We start from the raw sequence: 12716 nt of genomic DNA on the forward strand, positions 1-12716 counted from the left end.
TACACAGAGAAGGTCCAATAAAACACATCGCATAGGTTAAAACATGGTAGCAAGAGTTATGAAGAATATGCAGAAAGAATGACACAGGATGAGGCATAAATCTGGGAACAGACTTTTATCCTTGTGACTGCAGCAGGAATCGAATTCAACCATTGTATTTTGGTGAGTGCGACTGATGAGAGTTTGCGTTATAACCGCCATCTTCAATTTTCTAAACTGGAAGGTAATCATGTGATATTAAGGCTAAGATTTTAAAAGAAAACGAATGTTGTTAACATAATTTACCTATGATTCTCATATCTTAAAAGTTATGCAGTGACGGTGCTGGAAATTTGTGGTTATACCTTATTCCTCTAACGACCAAAGCTGAGTTTCATTTTCATAGTGAATGAAGGGGGGAACACTAGGACCTTTACAGCAAAACTCAATACACAACCCAGATGTGGACCCCATTTCACATGTTGGTGTTAGTAAAATTTTTCGAAATACGAATCATCCACAGCTAATCCCGAATGGATGTTCAAAGATTGAACAAGCTGCTACTGATGTTATCAACTGTCAACTTCACAGTAACCGAACTCTTCCAAGATACTGGGATTAGCAGATTTCCATCTTCTTGGTGAGAAATACCACCCATACTAGATGCATATGATGAATCGCCAGTGGTTACGTAGATAATTCATTTGTAGAACCAATTCAGGATGCGAAATCCTGAGAGAACAGAAGAAAAAAACCCTCCCCCCGCTTAATATGTTTGGTATAAATTTCCCAAGTTATTAGGTGGTAAATAAAATGACAATTCTCAATAGTTTGCAAATTAATTCGTATGAAATTAACAGGTGAACTAGTGATACGGGAAGTCAGTGGCGTAGGCAGAATTTCAAGAAGGAAAGAGATAAAACTTTCAATCTCACATCTTTTCATAACAAGTGTGATTTTTACATATATATATATATATATATATATATATATATATATAGGGTGAACGGTAACTTCGTGGGTAAACTTCAGCAGGAGATTCCGGATACCTGTACGAGTAAAATGTCTTGGTAACATGCGAGCCGATCGATAGTTCGGGCGCTGCAGAGCACCGAAAACATGGGAATATTAACTTGAGAGCCTCATATCTGCACTATCCTGAATGACAGAGCTAAGGCGGCACGGTCACGTCAAAGAAACCAAACCTGCTCTATCCAAAAATGTCTATGCTTCAAGCGTGACGTATATATACAACGATTACTACTACAGTTAATAAGTTCGTTGACTGGAGACTGGACGCAGTGTGATATACTACAGTTAATTAATAAGTGATATCCTGGAGAAAGCAATGGAAGTTCATCTCTCGACACAGCAAGAGATAGCTCTGTGCATAGAGTATAAACAGATGTACTGTTTCTGTTGTGAAAGGAGTTGATTGCGTCGCAGCGGACTTGCAGAATGTCACAGTTTGAGCAACGTGCAAACATCAAGATCTGCCAAAAACTAAGCAAATCCGCTGCAGGAATGTTGCAGCGGCAAGTGATCTGGCAAGTGTAGAGTTACAACGCCCTGGGCCACAGTGCAGTGCATAAGAAAGAATCAGAGGATTATGAACCAGAATCGGCCAACAACAGTCCGAACCAGGCACGTAGCCAGGATTTCGTGAAGGGGGGGGGGGGGGTCCGTGACATGAAATACTGTGGTCATCATACCAGGGGCTCGATCATTCTAAACAATTTTATTGGAACATACATTAGTTCGTTTAGCCACGGTTTCGTAACGGGGAGGGGGGAATTCTGAAGGCCCAGGAGCCCGATCAATCTAAACTACTTTACTATCAACATTTATTGGTTTGTGAGGATATGTTGGTAAGTATTTTAATAAACTATGAAGAAATCTCGAGTAAAAAAACGTATTTTACATCCTTCCTCTGTTTATTCAAATATAACATTTTTTCTTTCATTATGACCTCACTAATTATAAAAAGTACATATTCACTATTATAAAAAGTACATACTCAATAATGTCTTGTAAAATATTTTGCAATATCTGCATTCCTTTTTCTGTTCAATCAAATTTTAACAGAACTTTCTTTCCACATATATTTTTATTTTTATTTTTCCGTCAACTACTGTCTGTTGCAAATGACAGGTTAAAGGAGCAGTAGAAAATTGTTTTTGAAATAACATGTTTGATATTGCAATAATGCGATGACGAAAAATTATGATAAAATATGTCCACGCTGTTACACAATGGCACTATGCTTTCGGAAGCTTGAAATCTCCCTGACTAGTAGCAGAAATTCTGAGAATTCCGCAACTTTTCTAGAAATTTCAAATTTCCTGACTTTTCCAGGATATATCGCTCACCTCGCAACTATGTATTGCAAGTAATACAAACTTCCTCATAAGAAAGAGTAACCAAAAGCTTCCTGTAGTTTATTTTTAACGCTGATCCTTCTTTTTCTCATTTAATTTTGTTTTATCCTTCCCTAATTTTTTTCTTTTCTGGTCTCGAAGGGGAGGGGGTCTGGACCCCCTGCCCCCCTTCTTGGCTACGTGCCTGTCCGAACAGATCGAAGAGGTTGCAGTCGTTGTACGCGCTAACCGTTTCCAGTCGATAGACGACATCGCAGCAGCAGTACGGATCAGCCATAGTACGTGTCACAACATTCTGACGGATGACTTGAACATGTTGCGTGTCACCCAGCACCGTGTCTCGCATTCTGACGCAAGACCAACGATCAGAAGTGCCGACGCTGATGGAACGTTCCTGAACTGGATAATAACAGGAGATGAAACATGGTGTCTTCTCTACGATCCACAACTAACCAGACAAGCAGCCACCTGGAAATCGCCATCATCTCCAAAACACAAAAACCGGAGACAGGACAGGTCAAAAGAGAAAATGATGGTTAAACTATTTTGAAGGTCAGTGTGAATCTGTGTAATTGTCTGTGTGTGTGTGTAGGGGAGAGGGTGACGTTCACATCGAGCACAGCATCCATGGGTTTTACTGGTTGCTTATGTTTTGGGTACCAGTCCACGAATTTATTGCTTGTAGTAGTATATAGATAGATAGATAGAGAATCGATTGTTAAAAAAATAGACAACCACCACTGGGAACGGACTCGGCAATACACAAAACTTTTCACGAGCGCCCAGAAGTAGAAGTCGAGGGGGTTCAAGTCAGGTGACCGGGCAGACCATGCAACAGGACCTCCGCGACCAATCCATCTGCCGGGCAAAATGGTGTTTAGATTTTGGCGGACGGGACGTCGGAAGTGGGCTGGAGCTCCATCATGCATCATCCACATGACTCGTCGTACTTGGAGTGGCATATCTTCGAGTTCAATAGCAGAGTGTTCCACAGAAGATAAGGCTGTCCATTGAGACGCTGTGGCAGAAATACTGGCCCAAGTAGGTGGTCCCCAAGAATCCCCGCCCAAACATTGACGCTGAACCGTTCCTGGTGGGACGATTCAACCATTCCATGGGGGTTCTCTGTATCCCACAGATGACGCTTGTGTAGGTTGATGAAACCAGTCCTACCAAAAGTCGCTTCATCTGAGAAGATTGACGACAGAAACCCAACAATAGTGGTGACCCTGTGTAATCACCGACAAAACCTTTCTGGCGGAGGGAAATCAATAGGTGATAATGCCTGGACACGTTGTATTTGATGGAGATAGTAATTGTCGTGCAGAATACTTAACACAGTCGCTTGGCTTATATCATACTGGCGGGGCACTTGCATAGAGCTTGCACTGGTGTCAATCTTTTGTAGCCACACGTTCTTCGAGGTTTGGTGCACGAGCATTCTCCACACGGCCTCCACGTTCACGCACTGTCTCAAACGATCCTGTTTCACGCAAACGCCGAAATATTGCAGCAAACGTTTGTGATTCGGTTGGTGTCGATGAGGATACTTCTCCGCGTAAATTCTTGCTACTTCTCGACCATTGCCGTCTGCTTGGCCATACACGAACAACAGATCAATCTGTTCTCAGTAAGAATAACGGACCATTTTACCAGTACCACATAACACACGTTCGCTCAGGAGACACACTCGTACAGTAAACATGCTGGATGTGCCGTGACTGCCGTTGTTTGACAAGAGTGCCATCTACATGGTAATAATAATAATAATAATAATACAAATAGTTATTACCATCATTTTTCTCGTCTTACTCTTGTGTATTGTTTTTGTTGTTTCCCTTTCTTGGTTCCCTCTGACCAGTTCCAACAGTTACACCACGCGAATGTGATAATGGTACCTATGCAAGGCGTAGGCCGTTACCATATCTCTCCTCTCCCCAGTAGTTATGCTGGCTGAGAGACGTACGCGCCACAATAATAACATTGCTACATTCCGGTGCGGCCATCGTGACACCATCAAGGTTTTCCTCAGTACCACCAGGACTATGCCGGAATGGAATCTGCACTGCAATTGACCTGGATGTCCCCTACATTTCTCAATCATTTCCCATGACATGGGCTATTCCAACCAGCGTAGTGTTTCGGTGTCCCCAAATAACCACAATTGAAGTGTTCTCTGCAATAACAAGGTAAGTCGAGTTACCTCAATTCCTGGTAAAATATAGATAAAGAAGGCGTGTGGACTTAGTTTCCTTTTCCGTCACCTCTAGTGCATATTCAAAGCGTCTGTTGTGATTAAAAAAAAAAAAAACAACAATTTATCTCCATCGAGTCGCCGTTTCCCGATGCGCTTAACAGAGGGCGCCGCTGTCTGCGGCTAGTGAAGCAAGCACTGGTAGATGCGAGGAGGCGACGCGACGTGTCAGTAACTTGTTTTCAAGTGAAAGCACTTGTACGGAGACATACTTGACCATTTTATTTCGAAATAGACAAAATCGAAGTAGTCGAATCAGAATGACAGAAGTGAAAGGGATGAAAGAGAAATAACTGAGAAAAAATTAGCAAAATCAGAGCGAAGTGCAGTTTTGTTTTTTCTTCGATGTTAATATGGAAATTCAAACAGTGCTGTCGAAATTCCGGATATCCGGATTCAGATTTAAATATTGATTTTAGATGTCGGATTTGAAAATTAAAAGTCATGATTTGTAATTTGAATATCTAATCCGAATCCGGTTTTCGGAATTACTAATAAATCGGGCAAGGGGGAAAGGGATGAAAATCCCCACAGAGATCTGTGTCCGTCTCGAAAACGTATAGTGGTGTAGAAGAAAAAGCCTATTCGGTGGCGGCACCACCACTGAACACCATTCTGTTCTTCCTCAAGAAACCAGCCAAACTGGGAATGAAGAATGCAAAGAAGAAGGCTATGGAAGCTCTGCTATGATTTGTTACTGCCGCCAAACAGCAGTTTTACAAGAATGCGCGGAACACAGCCTACAACGCTCAGATTATTGGTATTTTGTATTCTCGTATGTTGTAATTAGGGGGGTTCGATAAGGCTGAGGACCTATCGAACTTCGGGAGTGAAAATTTATCGAGTTGTCATCGGTTACTCGAAACCGTTCGAGTATTTGAAATTATCGAAGTTTCGGGTATTATCGAAGTTTCGGGTATTATTGAAATTTCGAGTATTGTCGAAGTTTCGGATGTTATCGATATTTCTAGTATTATCGAAAGTACGAATATTATGAAAGTTTCTTGCAGCCAAACTAGTCAGACAACTTTTATCATCTGATAAGTTATTGCAAACTTGTATTTGTGAGGAGAAAGGATAGCGTGCAGAAAGGGAATGCTTTTTCCACAGACACACACACATACACAGGAAGTTCAATTTCTTCCTGAATTCTAACTCTTGTTTGTTATTTGCTGACCACCTATTGTATCAGTGTTGCCAGACATATGGTCTTAAACGTACAAATACGGTAATTTGCTCTTCGTACAATATAACATACGGTCCAACACAGGGGCGGATCCAGAGGGGGGCGATCGCCCCCCCCCCCACAAGAGAAAACTTTCTTATTTTATATATAAATAAACCCATCCATAACAAGTTTGGAGCTCTTAAAAGTAGCAGTATTACCGCCGACCGCCCCCCCCCCCAGAAGTCCGTCCTGAATCCGCCCCTGGTCCAACACCTCAACCATATTAATCATGTGCGGTGTTACTAAAGTTTTGTAGCAAAATTTTATTCACCCATATCTTCTGTCATGTTTTCTCTCTCTCAATGGCCTCTAGTTCACACATTGCCGTAAACATATATGATGATGTTTTAGGCGCAAACTCCCCCTTTCGCCTTTCAGTAAAATAAATGTTAATCAAATCAGTGATGATTTCAGGGGGTTGCTCAGGAGGGATATTCCCCCACAAACATATCTTTGATCATGTTCACCGTGGGTTACCAGTATTTTGCTACTTTCACCCACCGTGTATTCAAAATCTCCCATGGTAGGATTTCCGTAATTTCTGGATACCAATCCCGGATATATATATATATATATATATACAGTGGCGGATCTAAGGGGGGCTATATGGTCTATAGCCCCCCTTTGACGCTCAGGTATACACTTGATAAAATGGGCTTTAATCCTGCTTTACACTGGATAAAACGGCAAAATATGATTTAGCCCCTCCCTTGATCATATCCTAGATCCGCCCATATATATATATATATATATATATATATATATATATATATATATATATATATATATATATTGGTCTAGGAATTAATTCGTGCGGTTGGTACGCACACATTGAAGCTGTAGTACAAACACAAAATATATAAATACCTTAAGAAAAATATTGTCCATCGCTAGCCACCACTTTCGCCCATCTGTCAGGCAATGTACGGATTCCGTGGCGAAAGAAGTCCTCATCCTTGGAAGCGATCCAGTCAGAGACCCATGTTTCGATATCTCCTGAAGAAGTAAACCGCTCTCCAATCAAATCGTTGTTCATGCAATCGAACAAGTAGTAGTCCGAAGGAGCAATACGGCGGGTGGGGTAAAACTTCCCATCCGACATTTTCTAAATAGGTTTTGACCGGTTTTGCGACATGTGGGCGAGCGTTATCATGTTGAACAATAAGTTTATCATGTCTGTTCTCCCATTCTGGTCGTGTTCTGGAAAGAGCTTGCTTCAAACGCATTAATTGTCGTCGATAACGTTCTCCATTCATAGTTTCACCCGGTTGCAGCAGCTCATAGTACACCACACCTTTCATATCCCACCATATGCACAACATAACCTTTGCACAGTGAATATCTCGTTTTGGTTGTGATGGACCTGATTCACCTGGTTTCACCCAGGCCTTTTTTCGTTTAGGGTTCTCGTAATGGATCCACTTCTCATCACCCGTAATAATTCGATGCAGAAACCCCTTTCTGCTCTGTCGTTGAAGCAGCAATTCGCAAATGGTTTTTCGTCTTTCAACGTCTCTGTCTTTCAATTCATGTGGAACCCAATGTGACATCTTTTGAATCATTCCCATGGCTTTCAAGCGTTTGGAGACTGTTGTTTGATCAACGCCTAATGCTGCTGCAAGTTGTTCCTGCGTTTGACACGAATCCTGCTCGAGCAATGCTGTCAATTCTTCGTCTTGAAATTTTTTTGGCTGTCCAGCTCGCTCTTGGTCTGCCAAGCCGAAATCACCACTTCTAAACCGTGCAAACCACTTCTGACACGTTCGCTCAGCTAGAGCATGGTCACCATACACTTCCACCAAAATACGATGACTTTCAGTCGCACTTTTCTGCATGTTAAAGTAATGCAGCAGGACACCCCGCAAAAACACTTTATCAGGCACAAATTGCGCCATGTTCACTTAACTACAAACTGGTGTTGTTGACGCTTTAATCCACTGCCCTATACTACGAACGATACGCGATGACAGGGGTTTGCAACACATGTGTGGATACACGGAACTGTGGGACGCTCCGTTCGTTGCGCCATCTCTTGTCCACCCGCACGAATTAATTCCTAGACCAAATATATATATATATATATATATATATATATATATATATATATATATATATATATATATATATATATATATATATATATATATATATATATAATATATATATATTATTAGAATGTTGTGTGTTTATTGAGAAGTTAAAAAAGTCTAATCTTAAGTTCCAAAAATGCTTATGCTCAATTTCTTTACTTAAAATATATTTTTATATTATTGTCTTAGTTATTTTTTTGAGTAAAGTATTCTTCCGAAGAACGCCTTACCGCTACTGATTTTTTCATAAATATCAGCACAAGACAGATTTGCAAGCCAACCATTTGACCAAACACAGTGAAATTTCCCGTCATTCAATTTTCCCTAAAATTTCGGACATTAGTTAATTCCAGACAATTTTCCGGACGCAGGCTTAAATTTTGAACATATGGTAAGCCTACCCGGGGAAACTTCGAAATTATCACTGAGTTTAATGATGAAAATGAAAATTGGAAGTAAATCTATTACCACGAGAGTAAATATATACAGTGTATGTTCTAAACAGTCGGTTTGAACATTATTATGAATTCACACACTAGCGGATCAAGAAGCGTCGTTTGGAGGAGGCAGATTGCTTCCTGGACGAACAATGTAGGTCTAAAATACGTAACAGTTTTACATCAATTCAGAATAACGTGGTGCATTATTTTATATGTAGCAGTGCTGGACAAAATAAGTAAGCAAACCTATTTGAAATACAAAATACGAAATAGTATCAAAAAATATATTTAATATACAAAATAGTTTTCAGAAGTATATTTAAAATACAAAATACAAAATAGATATTTCAAATACATTTGCAAAATACAAAATAGGTATCACTAATTTTATACATAGTCTGCAAAATATTTGTATTGACTATGGTTCATATAATAATTTAGACATCAAACACAATCATTTTCTTTGCACTAATCAACATCAAACACTTCAATTAAACCTACATCAAACACGATTCTTTCATTTAAGGTAATGTTTATTCGCTTTCAGCAAGAATTGTTTCCGGAACATTTTGTCACTCATGCTCATTCTGTGGAGTCTCATAATGAGGACCTCAAATGAGAAAAGTCACTCAACAGCAGTTGAACTTGGCACACATGTATTGAACTTTTTAAAAGTAATTTAAGAACAAAAGGATACTTCTCCAGCACACACCATGAATTATCTGAATTCTAAAGGTACTGGAGACATTGCAACTGAGAAGCATTGGAGGATGCACAGATATTTTCCTCGTGATCGCTGGTGCCCAATTCGAACAAATAATATTGTTCATCATTAAGATCATTTGCTTTCTCATTTGATGGCACAGTCTTGTCAGTTGAATGGTTATGGCGAATCTTTTTCGTAAATGCATTTTTCACAGATGATATGTTTTCCTTAGGAACCCATCTAAGTTTAGAAAACGAATGAGTGACAGAATCAAGGATAACATCATTTACTGATGACTCCAAAGTAGATAGTTATATACTTCTCAATCATGAATATTCATGAGTGAGATTTTCAACATTGTAGCAGTTTCTAATGCACGGACGGTTGATAGTTTGAATAATAGATTCACCGTTTTTCCGCATATTAATGATCTTGTAAATGACACACAAGAAATACGATAATATGTGCAGCTATTAATTACTCAGCTTTGTATATGGAAAAGAGAACATGACGTATAGTAAATGTTTTCAGCTTGAGAAAATGCTAATTGGACAAGCAGAATATACGAGGGCCATCCGGAAAGTGGTACCCGTTTGCGCCGCATGAAGCGCTGACGACTCGGGGAGCCGCTGGGCAAGGTCAGACCGCGTCAGTGGCTTGTCTGCCTGCTCTGTGCGAGGTTGCGTGACGCTAGCAGTGCCTGTGTTGTGTCTGTGCTCGTTTATAATGATTAAACTAATTGAGAACCCTGCCAGTTGTGAAGTGAGGGCCGTGATTAAATTTCTTAATCCACGAAACGTTCGACCTTGTGAAATTCATCGCCAATTAAAGGAGGTGTATAGAGACAATGTGATGGACAAGTCGTCTGCTCGGCGCTGGTGTCTCAACTTCAACTTGGGGAGGGGGAGTACACACGACAAGGAGCGTTCAGGGAGACCATCTGTCATTACAGACAAACTGCTGAGGTCAGTAGACGAATGCGTGAGGAACGATCGGCGCGTCACAATTGATGAACTCTGTGAACATTTTCTTAATGTGTCTCGACTTTCTGGCGGGAAAAAGATTTGACACCGATGAAGAACTTAAACGAGGCGTGACTACGTATCTCAATACGCCGGCGGCGGAGGACTATGAAGCTGGAATACAAAAACTCGTCACACGGTATGACAAATGCCTCAATTTGCTTAGTGATTATGTGGAGAAGTAGTGTAAAGTATGCTCTTTCCAATAAAAATGTGTATATTTGTTAATATTTACTACTGTGTCTTTATTGCACAAACGGGTACCACTTTCCGGATGGCCCTCGTAGAAAAGTCCTTTAGGAAATAAAATAAGCAGAGCACACACGTATAACAAGCTAATATATTGTTTGATTCATTTATATGCATGACATGCAGTGGCGGATTAAGCTTCGTCGGCGCCCTAGGCACAAACTTAATGTGCGCCCTTCTCAAAAGAAAAATAGTATTTGCAGTATTTTAAAGCTAATATAAAATTAATGAACATAATGAAATAAGAAGCGAAGTATAAAGATCGATAATAAAAGTAATAGGCCTAGTACAAACAATTCATTTTGTGTTATACTATGTGCTATACCTAAAATTATGTAATGTATTGAGAAATTAAATTCACGAGCAGTGGCGTATTTAGAGGGGTGGCTTCCGGGCTTAAGCCCCCCCCCCGAAATCTTACTTACTATAGTAAAGTATATGAAATATCTTGCAGAATTTTCACATTTTCCGGCAAAGCCCCCCCCCCCCCGAAAGTTAGCAAAGCCCTTCCCGAAACAAAATCGTAAATACGCCACTGTTCACGAGTCATAAATGAAGATGCTTCCGCCTCACTTTGATTGCTGCAAACTCGTATATAAGTTATTCAAAGTTGATGTGTCCATCATCAAGATGTCTGCTTCGATGTGGAGAATAGATAACTCGTTCAGTCTTTTATTACACATCGTTGAACGGAGATAAGTCTTCAGTCTTTTCAGAGCCGAAAACGAACCTTCAGCTGAACAGTTTGTTACTGTAGTACACAAAAATATTTTTAATGCAATCTCCACATTTGGAAATAGACTGCAACTTTTCTTTCCGTATAAATGCTAACATTTCTGCTGGTGTCACAGATTCCTCTAGTTTTCAAAAGTCCCGCAAAATGCACACATTCATTTGAAAATGTTGATTCGAGATCAGTTCCATATGCAGCCTGAAGGTTGGCTGCGCGCTCCGAAATGACACAACAACTTTGCAGAAACTTACTACAAAATATGAAGTTGTCAGACATTATTTTAAAGTTTTCCTTTCTTCTAATTAATTCAATGTGCAATTTGGAAGAAACACCTCAACTTTAAATTTTTCTCTTCCTGTTAGAACAACCTCATTGTCTCTTCATCGGCTTGAATGTTACGTTTTCTAAACCTTTTATAACTACACTCGTAATCCATATCAGTTTTCTTCATGGATTTTTGCTCATAATAGTCGAACATGTCACGTAGAGAAGTTATGAAGCTCACAAGTGATTCAGTATGTACTATTGTTAAATCTATGTTTACACTTCGTAATTTCACGGTGACACTCTGGAATCTCTGCCGTATATCATTCCAAAAAGTGACCATGTAAGCTGTTTCCAGCCTGCTTAGTTGACTCAAGAGGGATAAGGTCATTTCGAACTAGAGGTTTCTCAAAAGGATCATCGCTTACATGAATAAGGGTCTGAATTACAATATCCCAGTTTTATATATACATGTATATACAAGCCTCCTCTTGTGCTGACCAACGTGTCTGTGATAAAGAATTTAATGTTTTCGTTCCTGGATACACGAAAGAAGCAAGTAAGTTTCCAGTTTTGTTGAACTGGGAAAAAATGTAAATATTTTGAAGCATATTGAAAACAGCACATGCTTCCCTACAACTGCTTGCTGCACTACTTCCGACCAAATTCAAAGAATGAGCTGCGTAGGGCACATAATACGCTTTACAATTTATTCCTTTAATTCGAGTCTGTAAACCTGTATATGCCTCCGACATATTGCTGGCATTGTCGTACGACTGACCTCTGGAATTAGTAAGGTCAATATAATGTCTGGTCAAAATATCTATTAGAGCTTCGGCTAGATTTTCAGACTTGTGACCTGGATTTGACAGAAACGAAAGAAACCTTTTAACAGGTTTACTCTCTTCATCCACATATCTTAACACAACAGATAACTGATCAGTATGCGAAATATCTGGAGTTGAATCAACTGTTATGGAGAAATATTTTCTTTATGTCATTAATAATTTATTTTCTCACTCTATCAGCAAGTAGTTCAATAATTTCATCACGGTATAAGACAAGTAGCTTGTATGACCTTTCCCCCGGATTTACATATGTATTCCGCAAGAAATGGATCAAATTCGGCAATAAGCTCTAAAGACATCATGTATTGCCCGTTGTGCAGATAACTGAATTTTTTCTTCGTGACCACGCGAAGAAAGCCCGCGACTTGTCAACTTCTTTACGACAGAAAAAAAAAAACTCTTCATAAGACACTAACCCAGTACGTGTGTTCTCTCTGAATATGTGATTGAAAATGGTTCTCCAAAGTCCCAACAAATTTCTGCATTGTTAAGAGTGTCAACTCGCAGTTTTTGTGTTCAGAATTT

Source organism: Thermobia domestica, chromosome 5 (assembly GCF_964235325.1).
Source record: "Thermobia domestica chromosome 5, izTheDome1.hap1.1, whole genome shotgun sequence".
Taxonomy (NCBI): Eukaryota; Metazoa; Arthropoda; class Insecta; order Zygentoma; family Lepismatidae; genus Thermobia; species Thermobia domestica.